The 11,393-nt window shown below is 42.6% G+C and overlaps 1 protein-coding gene across 1 annotated transcript in view; it reads right to left on the bottom strand.

The window, feature by feature from the left end:
* Positions 1-11,393, bottom strand: part of LOC123986015 (BCAS3 microtubule associated cell migration factor-like) — a 290,707-nt gene that overhangs the window by 158,294 nt on the left and 121,020 nt on the right. The gene's annotated exons all lie outside the window — the stretch shown is intronic.

The following is an 11,393-nucleotide window of genomic DNA, read 5'->3' as shown; positions in this document are numbered from 1 at the left end:
TGGATATGAAGGTGTCAAACTAGCTTGGTTATAGAGCTAATGTGGAGCTGCTAGACTGGCACACCTGGGGCTCACACACACACACACACACACACACACACACACACACACACACACACACACACACACACACACACACACACACACACACACACACACACACAGATCTACTCAAATGTACGCATAGGTGCACAAAGATACACACATATTCACACATGTCAGGAGAAGTGTAAACACATGCATGCATAAACATATCACGTAAGCATAAAAATGTCAGACACATGCTGCCTCTGTGTAAACACACAAATGGACACACACATGTTTACAGCTGCAAACACACAATCACACAGATATATGTTCTCACATACTTTTTTCACACGTGTGTGAAGTACAAACATGTTGGCCAAAGTGTAAACGCACACATGAAGGTACAGAATCACGGAAGAACAAACACTCAAGTACATGCTGTATGTAAATAGCCACACACACACACACCCACACACCTCCAGCCGTGTTTCTGAATAATATGTGCAGCCATCCTCTACTTTATACTAGGCCACTGCTAGTGTGACAAATAAACTTACTTACACTTGGCGCTGCTTCACACAGTGATGGGCTAAATAGGGCATGAAAAGGTACTCACACACACACACACACACACACACACACACGGGCACGCTCAACACCAGGTGTGTGAGGCGAATGTTAGCAGAGACACATGTGGCTCTGATGCCCGGTGGGACCTGTCCATGTCCTCTCTGTGCCCTCTGCAAAGGCACACCACAGTACCGCAGCTCCATTCACATATTGATTCACCTTTTTCATCACGCCGTTACAATTACAATCCTATTATAGAGCTGATATTGGCTTTTTGTTCACAAGACTAACAGTTTAAAGCCTCACTAGCAGCCCCTAGAGGGTACAATGTAAATGAACCCATTGTGTTTTTTTGTTTCAGCAAATGTTTAGTTTGGTAGATCAGGGCATGTGTAGTATGAGGTTGGTGGATCAGAGCTGACACTGTTCGGATTCATTAGTTGCTACACATGGGAAATGCCAGGAGTTATGTCACTCTGAGACAATCAATCCCGTAGTAATGCAATGTTAGCTTTGTTGTTTGAAATGTGCCTTCCACCTTTTTACCCATAAAAGAAATCTGCCAAAACCCCATGGAGAGTGCAGGCTGGCCAAAGCCAGAAGAGGCCGGGACACCTATGTTCACCACTACTCTCATCACGCTGCGTGAGTGACAGTTCAGTCCTGCGGCTCCAGTCGAGTCAAACCCGTTCTGAGTAACTAATCCTTAAACATCTGATCCAGTCAATGTCATTTATACTCATCAAAACATAGTCTTTCTGGTTACATATTCAGATCGGATCCCCACAAAGTATGTGTAAACATATAGTTTTGTTTACTAGCAATAGCAGACTTCTGAGCGGACTGTTAGCGTCTGCCACTAGCCTCCAGGTTTAATGGGCAGTTTTACAATGCACTCTGAATGCTGTTTCAACGCATCACTGAAACATGAAGCTAAGTGTAATTTAAGTGTTACTTTGCAAAAATGGATGGTTTATAGTTTCTGGATGATATCAGCACAAAATATTGGACATCTACCGGGTGGCTTATACATTACATGATGATGTCATCAGTGCTCTCTCAGCTCGGGCTTGGAGACTACAAATGTATAACAGAAAGCTTGTGTTGCGAGTTTGAAAGACATGGACATTCATCAGACAAGGATGGTGTAATGAAACATTAATATTGGGAGTATTGGGAGTATTATGGGAATCACAAAATTCTGCATTTTTAAACGTTACCCATAAAGACACATGTTTGAAGTGGGATAATAGTAACCTGTTGGGGTCAGGATATCTCAGCCTCTGCTGGTTTGTTTTTTTAATATTTTAATTTGTTTTATTAGGGACCCAAGCAGCAAAGCTGCTGGAACACTATTGTTTTTGTTGTTCTTCTTTTTTTCTCTCTTTCTTCTTTTTCTCTGCTAGAAGTGTTTGGGCAGCAAAAAACAATCACCAAAATTGGCAGGTAGGTTGCAAATTCCACCTACTACTCAGGCAAAAAAACAGCACTCATAGATCTCATGGTGGTGCTATAACAACCAACTTTACACCAATCGACCTCAAACTTTGGCAGGATCATCTACAGAGGACGTTGATCAAAGGCTCTCAAAAGAATTTTGAACGTTTTCCTCACTGCAACCTATGGTCAATTCAGAAGTCAGTCACTCTATAGTTTTCAGAATATGCTAATCCTCAGTTTACATCTATATATCCACAAGTCTTTCTTCAAACGCTACCAAAATCAACACAGACATTCTCTAGATGGCCGATATCAAGTGTTTCAAAGGGTTTTAAAATTGGTCAAACGGTGAGTCTGCAGTGATATTCAGTATCATTTTCTTTTTTGCTCAGTGTTGATCAAGTGCCATTAAAATAATTTACAACACACCCAAAATCAGCAGAATGATGTGCGATTGTTTTTTTTTTAAACTGACAAAACTATCCGGGTCAGGCACATGTGACGTCACTACCTCAACTTGTGAGAAGGTGTGTGAAAACAGCCTCTCTACCAGTAGCAGTAACTTTGGAGATCTGAATTCCCAGGGTTCAAATCCCCAGGTGACCAAGTCAGACTTGCTGATCAGGTCATAGTGAGTCTAAGGTCTCTATTTTATTTGGATCCCGTGACACTTTCTTCTTGTTTTTCTCTGCTTAAAATTGTTTGTGCAATGTAAACTTTAAACCTTGGGAACCCAAAATGTTGCAGGTGTGTTGAACATTTCACCCATTAGTCAGGTACATATAATGACACTCTCTGATCTCAAGGTGACGCTGTCAAAATCAAGTTTGTGTTTCCCCAATTATCTCAAACTCCAAATTCTTTGATCACTTTAATGTCTTAAGTCGTCTGTGTCTGTTCTCCTCTGAAAATGTCAAATGTTGTGTTTTCCACTATTTTTAATCTGTCTCTTGCAAGGAAGTGCGACACAGAATTGCTGTAGTACCCCTTTAACTTCTAAGGTTAAAATTCTCAGTTTGGCGTCCACTTCAGCAGTCCTTAAAACAATCTAATGTAGAAACAGTTCACAACACACTGCTGTATCCCGTGTGCTACATACAGACTTGCTAAATTCCCAGGCATTTCCTTATTTTCCAGGTTAAATTTCCTGATTTCCTTTTCTAGACTACACTATCTACAAGCAACCCGTATTCTGCAAATCCAATGACCAGCAGTGCCCATCTGCACGGATGACAAGCCTCCTCAGTGTGCGTGTGTGTTTAAGGGTGTGTCTACATGTGCTAAGTGTAAAGCCTCAGAAAAAATCATCTGCTGTGTTTTATTTTTTGGTGAATCACACTGTCTCTGTTGCAGGAATCAGCATCAAACTGCAGACACTCCTCCTCTTCCTCCACCTCTTCTCTTCCTCAATCCTCTCATCTCCCTCTAAGCTAAATGATCCTTTCATTTCCTGATGACCGACCCAGGCCCTAAGGTGTCTGTGCATGAATATTTGTTTGTGTGTGTGTGTGTGTGTGTGCATGCTTTGAGAGTGTGTGAGCAGCTCTGGGGCCACAGTTGTATGTAAAGTTCACAGTTGTGCTGATCCTGTGGCAAAACAAAGCTCTGAGAGAGATGTCTGGACTGAGCAGTATAAATGTGTGTGTGTATAGAGAAGAGGTTGGAGTACACACAAGTTCAACGTTTCACATCACTGCATGTTAAAAAATCTTCTGTTTTGCACACATTCCAGCTTGTGTCCACACCTGCAAATGCATCCGTACTCTCACACACACACACACACACACACACACACACAAGTAATGCATGTCCACACTTAATACACACACACACACACACACACACTCGCACACACAAATCCATAGAGAGCTGACTCCGGAAGATAGGGAGGAAGTTGTCTAATGGTTGCCAAACGTTTCAGTGGGCCCTGGCTAAACATGTGTTTAAAGCAGACAACATCAGCAATCACCACTTGACCCCTTCACACACATGCATGTACGCACGCACACACACACACGCAGCTCAAGAGGAATGCTTCACCCACACATACAGCACTCACAAAGCTTGACAGTCCTATGTACACACAAGTTACCACTTTATCATCTAGTAGGTGTGTGTATGAATCCACAATGTGTGATTTGTTTGCACTCACGCATGCACACACACACACACACACACACACACACACACTAGACTAAGTACACACACACACATGCCCCTACAAGATAATATAATCAAGTCAGAGTGCAGCGGCTGCTGACTGCAAAATGCCCACTTCCAGATGTCCTGACGGAGAGAGACGCCACACTTTTCCACTGGGAATTGGTCAAGATCCTGGGGCTGCTGGGTGGGTGTGTGTATGTATGTGTATGAACCTCAAACACACACATACACACATAGCAGACATAGACATAACCACGCAAACAGACACCCTGACACGGCATGAGCAAAACTGGACCCAGCTGGAGAATGATTCAAAAGATGAGGGAGGAAGAGGGGAGGACACAGAGGGGAAGACGGAGAGGACAAATTGCTTTTGCCTGCATCTGAAGACGTGATGTGCGAACGAGCTGTTAAAAGAAAACAAAAGTAGAGTCATGCCTGCCAGTTCCCACGACTCCCACCCAGCCCTCCATTCCCCCTTCCTCCCGTGCGTCCATCCATCACTCACTCTCTCCCTCCTCCTTACAGTAAGTGACCCAACACCTAGAGCCTCCTGGGGTGAGTTAACAGTGTGGATGAGTCAACAGGAGGGGTGAGACAAGGTGCTGGTTTGTGCTGCGCTCACAGTTTGTGCTAAAACCTAAACTAACTAGTCAGTACGGCTGGCTGGCTGTCAACTGTGATGTGGACTGCTGTTGTATAGTCGGTGAGATTTAGACAAACAGGTGGTTCAGTCAGCTTGTTCCTCCTGATTCGAGATATAATTCTGCAAGTATAAGTACGTATCCTTTGTGGGCAGTTATACATACATTACATACATACATACAACATAACATTAAAAAATAGTTCTACTATTTTAAATAGCTCCAGTCATTACAGTTGTCAGAACACAAAAACATATCAAGCTATCCAGGGGATAACAAATGATGTATATATTGAGATATATTGAGAAAATGGAGCTGTGATCTTGAGATAAGCACCAAACCAAAATGATCAGCAACCATGGCCAGTCTCTGCTTTGATATCTTACTGCTCCGACGTTTACAATCAAATGTGAAAGTTAGAAATGTGGGTGCTCAAGTCTTGCTTCAAAGTTGTACCTTCAAAGAAGTGTTAGCTGCTCTTTAAAGAAGTACTGGGAGCATACCATGGTTTCCTAATTCAAAACACTCCAGTTTACCACTGTGTCATGTACGTCACATTGTGGTTTCATCTGGCTTGCCACTATGTTGTTGTTAGCTAGCTTATTTTGACGTTTGAGAAGCCTCTCAGTTGACAGGAACACATACAAATCACATTATATTTACTGGGAGAAAGGCTTTGCTTAAAATGTGCTTGACAGTTTAACGGAAAATGGCTATCGGTGAACTGGCAGTCCAGTCGTGCTTGTTAATCTGCCAGTGCTAATCCCTCAAAGCTGTTACATTACGAGGTGTATCAAATATGAGTTTACTGAAATCGATCATCACATTTGGGACTGTTCAGAGACAATAACATCATCCTAATTCAACCCCTTTGACTGTATTGATGAAAATGTACAGTATGTATATAACATTATATGGTACTGTCAGTGTTCGGGGTCAGGGTCATACGGAACAGAGGTTCTGTAGTGTATTTACAATTATAATAAAGAACATGTTGTTTCTATATGATTTAAGCCAGTGGGAGTAGAGTCAGATTAAAGAGGAGTGGGCAGAACATTGAATGAGGGTGGGTGAGTGTGTGTGTCCATGTTTGTGTGGACACCTTCCCCAATTACCTACCTTCCCCAGGGTAACCAGTGTTATTTAACAGAGTAGGCTCAACATTTTGCAGAGTGCTCTCCAAATACCTTCAGCACCGCCAAATAGGAAGCTCACATTGTGACAAAGAAGCTAAGCTATGCCAGCAGCCACCCCTTCCAAAGGCTAATGATGGAAAGAATCTCCCTCTCTCCATCACCCCCCTCTTTCTCAGAGGTTAAGAGTAGACGAATAATCACTCATTTGCGGGGCAAAAAGCGAGGGAGCCGAGTGTGCTGCATAAACATTTTCCCGGATGTAATTTTCTCTGCCGGTCTTTTGGCTTTTCCCAGTAGGACGGAGCCCAACGCCCAGGAGGAAATCGTTTAGGCTCCATAAGTGCCAAATTGTATCCTGGTTTTCCAGAGTTTTCCTGTCTGTTCTGGCTCAGGGCTTTTCCTGTGGTGGGATTGTGTCATGTGTTTTGCGTGTGCGGGTATGGATGTTAAGTGTGTTACAAACGGTGGCTTTACAAACTCAAAGGCAGTTGGCTTAAGATGACAATACCTGCGCAAGTATTGTAGCAAGCATTGCGAGGAGAAGAGAAATAGAAAACAAAGTGCGCAAAGATATGGACACGTGAGAAAATGAAAGAGTAAATAAAAAAAGAGCATGAATATAAGCGTGAAACTTAAGTGGGAAGTTCCCACTTCCTCAGGCGTCTGCGTATTCACTGAGCTGTGTCTGCACACATGACAAAAAGCCTGAGAATCTGTGTTCTTGCTGGCTTGTGTGTCATCGGTGCGTACTTACATGGGTGTGTGTTTGTGTGCGCATGTGTTCGTGTGTCTACCATGTGTTCCTGATTTGCAGAAGAAGACTTGAACTGCGTGCTGCTTCATTAGGTCATATTTGTTTATCAGACATTGTACAAAGCAGCTGCTGTTCTACAAAAATGCTTCATTTAGTGTGCGTTAATAAAACGATAAAAAAGCAAAAGATTTAGATTATAAGGCAATAATTCTTATGAAATGGCTAATGTTGAAGCCGGGGACATGTTATTTCCACATCCAATTCCAACTCAGCACAGAAATCAGCTGAAACCAAAGAATCTATTTGGTTGAGATGCACTCCGCTTTAGTTGCATCACTGCAGCAGTACAAACACCCCTCAAAAGGCATTAATGACATGTGCACCCAGCGATTATGCCGCTCTGGTCCAGGCACCGCTCTAGACTGACTCCAAACTATTTAAATTGCTAAGAGTGATTTTATTTGTTGTTTGTTTCCAATGGCTGTTGTTTAAAAGGTGCTATGTGAGGCATGAAACATTAATATGTCACTGACAAATGAATTGTGCGCTACCTAATTTCAGGAAACAAATGCGGTGTGGTTGATGAGATTGGCAGCCTCTATCTCGTGCCAGTGGTATTGTTAGTGCCAGTGTTTCAGTAAATTAAGTCCACATTTCCCATAAAGCCTGCTGCTTCCTGCGGTGAAGAGGATGTTGATTCTTCGGTCAAAGGTTTCCTCTTTAAGGGTTTAAATATGGTGGAAATGATTTTGCCATCAGCTTTTGATAACTGTGGCTGTTTCCAGCCTTTTGTCAAGTTTGACCTGGAAGACAACGGTAAGCCTCCAGTGGGAAGATGCGCATGGTGCAGGGTGTCCAAGCTGTTAGTCTGGTGCATTGACACGCAAACACTATTTGTATATGATGACGTTCAGTTTGATGTAAAGTCTTTGTATGCAGAATGAATGCTTAAGTTGATATTCCAGGTATATGAAACACATTTTATTTTATCATATTCATGAGGGGCCCATCTGTAGTGACATTTCATCCAAATGAACTGGATTACATTTTTAGATATTTTTTAGATTTCTAAAAAAAAAAGCCCCACTACATTAGATTTTTCAAACACAGCGAAGATTAAGAGCAGAATCAAAACAACACATCCATTAGAACTTGCTAGTAATTATACAAAACTGACATTTGTCTTTTTTGTTTTCATAGAGTTATAGTAAGGGTTAGAGCACCTGACTGCTATAAACTCCAAAAAGGCACATGTGTTATCTCTGCTGGAGTACATCTGTTACAAATGTCTACAACACTGGCATGCATCCTAGAGGGCCTAACATTAGTGCAGTAAATGTGATGGTCCACATTAACTCATCACATGACCTGCATCACACCTAGCGTGGTACACAACTTACCGGCTATTACTTAGTGAAGGATGTGTTCCTGCATTCTGACAGACCACTAAACCCAAAAGAGAGCTGAACTGAGAAAATGCCTTTTAGGCGGGCACAACAGCATGACTACAGAAAAATTAATTAGGTCAAAGGTTGACAAATGTTTCTACACTGACTGGGAAAACATTTATTTGTATAGCGATTTTACAAGAGGTTAGAAAAGCAACAGCCCGATGTTTTGTTAGCAAAATTCAAGAGAGGAAACAAACAACAACATGTGACCCCACCTCGGCTCCTAAATGATGTGTTTTTATACAACTGACTTGCACTAATACATTTGTTTTGTAGGAAACGTAATGTCTCCCTTTATAAATTTTTTTTAATTGACATCACAAGAGAGTGTTTAGAGGCCAATGCAAAGTGTCCGTATCAAAGTTATTTGCATAAAGTTCACTGTCAGTGGAAAACAAATATATGTGGATAAAGTCAACCCTGACTTGAAGCAAAAGACAGGAAGTGTTCACTTGGACTTTGGGATGTAACCCCAGTCTGCAATGTCAAAATCCTCTTCACTAAGACTTTGGTGAAGTATCAGGATGCCACAGTTCCTTGATTGGAAAATACTGTGCTAGTAAGTATAATCCAGGCACCAATTAGGCTTCCCCCTGAACATATCCGGCATAGGAAATTAGTAGCATATACATATATTTTGTAAGGGCGGGGTTGGTTATCAGAGTTATTTGAAAAGTGTGGGGGTTCTTTTGGGAAAGGATCAGACAGGGCCTGCTGGCTAATAATGGGTTTTAAAGGTTTGATGTATGCCTACTTGAGCATTAAAACTGATTATTAAAATCTTGCACATGTTGTTTGAACACTGAATATTTTTTTATTGTTTGTATTTTCAAGTAATAACAGAGTGAAAAAACAAAAGATGTCAACCAGAGAATGCTAGACTACAAACAAAACAGAGAGCAGGGGAGAACAAATGAGAAAACACACACGCATACGCACACACACACACACACACACACACACACACACACACACACACACTTGAGTTCAACCCACTGGTTGAGGAATTTCTCTGAGCCCTAAGGAGGAGGAGACGGGGACAGACAGAACACAATTAGCAGCAGCTTGTCACAACTTTGGACCTCTAAGTGTGTATCTGCTGTTTGTGTGTATGTGAGAGTGTGTGTGTGCAGAGAGTGTGACACTTGCCCTCCCGCACAGCTCATTTATTGGATTAGTGCAAGACTGACCAGTGGGGATGTGGCTGGCCGGCGCCAGGGCCTGCTCTGAGGCTCCAAAGCCTAGTTAGCTGTAATGCTAAGCTAACCTCCCACTCCCTGTGCCTCGGGGGGAAGCGCCACTGCCATGGGGGGAAAAGGTGCTTGGGGGGGGACTAATTATAAGGGAAAGCCCCAATTACAAGAAGAGGAAGACAGCAATGGTGGTGGTGGGGTGTATGTGTGTTTGTGGGGGGTACCGGAGGGAGAAATGGAAATGCTACAGTGGAAGCCAGGCGTGGAAATGCCACGACTAGCTGCCAGTGACAACATCCCCATCAAACACACAGAGACAGGCACAGACATACATACACCAGACAGCGTACCTTCTGAGGTGCCGCCTGTCTCCCTTACTTGTCTCTAATTGTATTAAGTGTGTTTGTAAGCCTAGTGGCTGACAGCATGCCACCCCTCCACCCACAGATGCGCGCACACACACACACACTAACTAAAAGCCTTAAATGCAGGCTGTAAGTGTGTCTCCACTCCCCCAGGTATATATAGTGAGATGATAATTCAGTGCACTACACTCACAACAACATGCATATAGACACACACACGCATACACCCAACCGGATGACCTCATACTGTATGGCTGACCAGCTCTCCCATACACTGCTTTCATTAGAAACACATGTTTGGTGTGTTTAGTGTGCAGTGGGTTCTCTCGGTACGTGTTATGCTTCTGAATACATTTCCGGCCTTGACCAAATACTTCTCTTGCATTTTAACTCAATCTCAAGCACTGTATACACGCATAGTCACACACATAAACACACACAATCATGGTCTCCAGCTTGACTTTCAGTAATGTTATCCACGCTCATCAGGGTGCTGGTGGGTAAAGTTACGCTGCAGTTCATTTTGCCCTGCATTCTGGTGAAGTCTGAATTCACTTTTACACAGGTATACAACTAAAGACGTGTCTACAAGGAAACTAGACCAAATATCTAAAGGTAATGCTACACTAAGTGCGTCAACATGGGGCTGTACATAATTCTAAAAAAATGCACGCAGGCAGTGGAAATCAATACACACGTATTCTTCTTCTTTTCATAGTTTTCACTGGGATTTCAGTAAGAAATTTTGGGTGGTGGAAAGTGTTCCTGTCCTGCCTGTACATCACAGCACTGTTAAAAAGTTTGTCGGGAAAACAAAACATTTTGCATTCTGTTTACAGATTCCCAGCACCCACTACACGGGAAGGTGAGTGCATCTTCAACGAGTCTACACAGAAGCTCTATCTGACCTAAGCTCTTTGTGCGCTGATAAAAGATGGTGAGTGGCCAAACATAACAAACAATATCAGACATTGTACAGCACCTGAGAAAACAAAGGGCATATATATCTACCATTTTAAAGATTGCGACTCTTAGCTATAAACTACTTAGCTAGCATAATTAACCAGCAGCCGAGCTCTCTCGATAAGTGAACTTTTGTCATTTAGCCAGCCAAAAGTTGGCTTAAACCGATCACTGCAGGCACCGGTAAAATGGTGTAAATCTCACTAAATGAGAAATAAATTAGTTGACTAGTGAGTATACTAGACCTACACGTAGAAAGCAGTACATAATATTGCAGATGAGAGTGAATCATCTACTGGTCAGCCTGTCACAGTGGCGGGTCTAGTCTAACAGACTAACTAGCTCTGTGGTTAGCGAAAAAAAATAAAAATAAAATTCAGCAAGACTGTCGCCTGTGTTATACATGTTCATTTTCCATACACTGTGAATCCATAACATGCAAGTGTTTTGGTGTTCTACCATACACACTGCTGCCATCACCGTCCTTTAATTGGCCCTGAGTCGAAGGAAAATAATGGAAGTTAGTTTTGAACAAACCTGATGCGACTCACCAGCGCTTACAATTGGGTCAGGGCTTGATCATCAGCTGGTTCAGCTGTGCAGAGAGAACGGGAAAATGGGCAGTCAGGGGTGCCTGGAGGTCTGGAGTTGGGAGCCCAGGGTCTAAGCTATAGGCTAATTTTTAAA

This window comes from Micropterus dolomieu, linkage group LG17 (assembly GCF_021292245.1).
Source record: "Micropterus dolomieu isolate WLL.071019.BEF.003 ecotype Adirondacks linkage group LG17, ASM2129224v1, whole genome shotgun sequence".
In the NCBI taxonomy this organism is placed as follows: domain Eukaryota; kingdom Metazoa; phylum Chordata; class Actinopteri; order Centrarchiformes; family Centrarchidae; genus Micropterus; species Micropterus dolomieu.
This window is presented reverse-complemented; position numbering and strand designations above follow the sequence as displayed.